The following is a 1,191-nucleotide window of genomic DNA, read 5'->3' as shown; positions in this document are numbered from 1 at the left end:
ACAGAGGCCGTGTATATATTGTACATTTAAATAAGAAATAAGTGTGTATTGTAAATATGTGTAAATACAGACAGTGGACTTATTAATACAGACTGACTAACAAATGACAGACCCGACCTCTCGTCAGAGAGGCCGCTACACATGGACAGGACAGTAACTTTCATTCAAAAGAAATATCTGGTCATGAGCCCCAACTGTCTGTCAGTTGTAACATGACCTTGCCTTGCCTTGCCGCCAACATCAGTTGACTTCAGTCTACGATCAAGCTACACCAAGCAACATCAGCCAGCAGGCTTCGTCGCCAGCGCTCGGTCTTCGGAGGCATCGGCAGGCTGCGCCAGGCACGACTGCCTCGGCTCTCCGGCGCTCACAACCCGACTCACTGGGGCACCTCGCCTGGACTCGCCGGTGATCGTGCCTCTGTCCGACCCACTGGGCACCTGGCGTAGCCACTGCCTTATCACTCCTACGACCCCTACGACCCCTACGACCGCGCTCAAAGACTAGCCTTTCACCAGCATCCGCCGCAGGGCGATCAAGCAACCTCCGCCATCTGCCGCACTGCGACCAGTCCACTCACCGCAACTAACCTCTCTCCTGCCGGCGCGCGCCGCGCTACCTCTCCGATCAAACATCTCAGCAGCCACAGTCCTTTTCAGGGCCAACAAACTGTTCCGAAGAAGTGGGTTGTCATCGGAGTAATGACAAAACTACATTAAGAACCCCACACTTTGATGGTTATTTGCTTCTTATTCTATTACAGTGTTTTTTTAAGTATGCAGTCTCAATGATGTCAAGTTATATAACAACAGACATTACCTTATGGCACTCTGTTCCAGGATGACACCATACAGTAGGGTACTAAGTTACCATTCGTGCGATTTACTGTGAAAACTGAAGCATGAGGTTCCTCCAAAATGTTGCTACCTATTACCGGACTACACAATGTCACATCCCACCATTCACTGTTGTAAATGCCAGATCTCTAAATGTTCTGTTCATAAAATCAATTTTTACATAACATGATTTTGTTACACTGTTGGATAATGTGAAGGTCTGTTCAGTTTTTTGTACTCTTAAACCTCTATAACCTTGCCACACTAGAGAAACGTACCGATCTTCCTACATCTCTATGACTTTGTCAAAATTTAAAGTTTGAGATATAACAGTCCAGAACAGTAAAAAGGAAGT

Source organism: Cryptotermes secundus, unplaced genomic scaffold (assembly GCF_002891405.2).
Source record: "Cryptotermes secundus unplaced genomic scaffold, Csec_1.0 scaffold391, whole genome shotgun sequence".
Classification (NCBI taxonomy): Eukaryota; Metazoa; Arthropoda; class Insecta; order Blattodea; family Kalotermitidae; genus Cryptotermes; species Cryptotermes secundus.
This window is presented reverse-complemented; position numbering follows the sequence as displayed.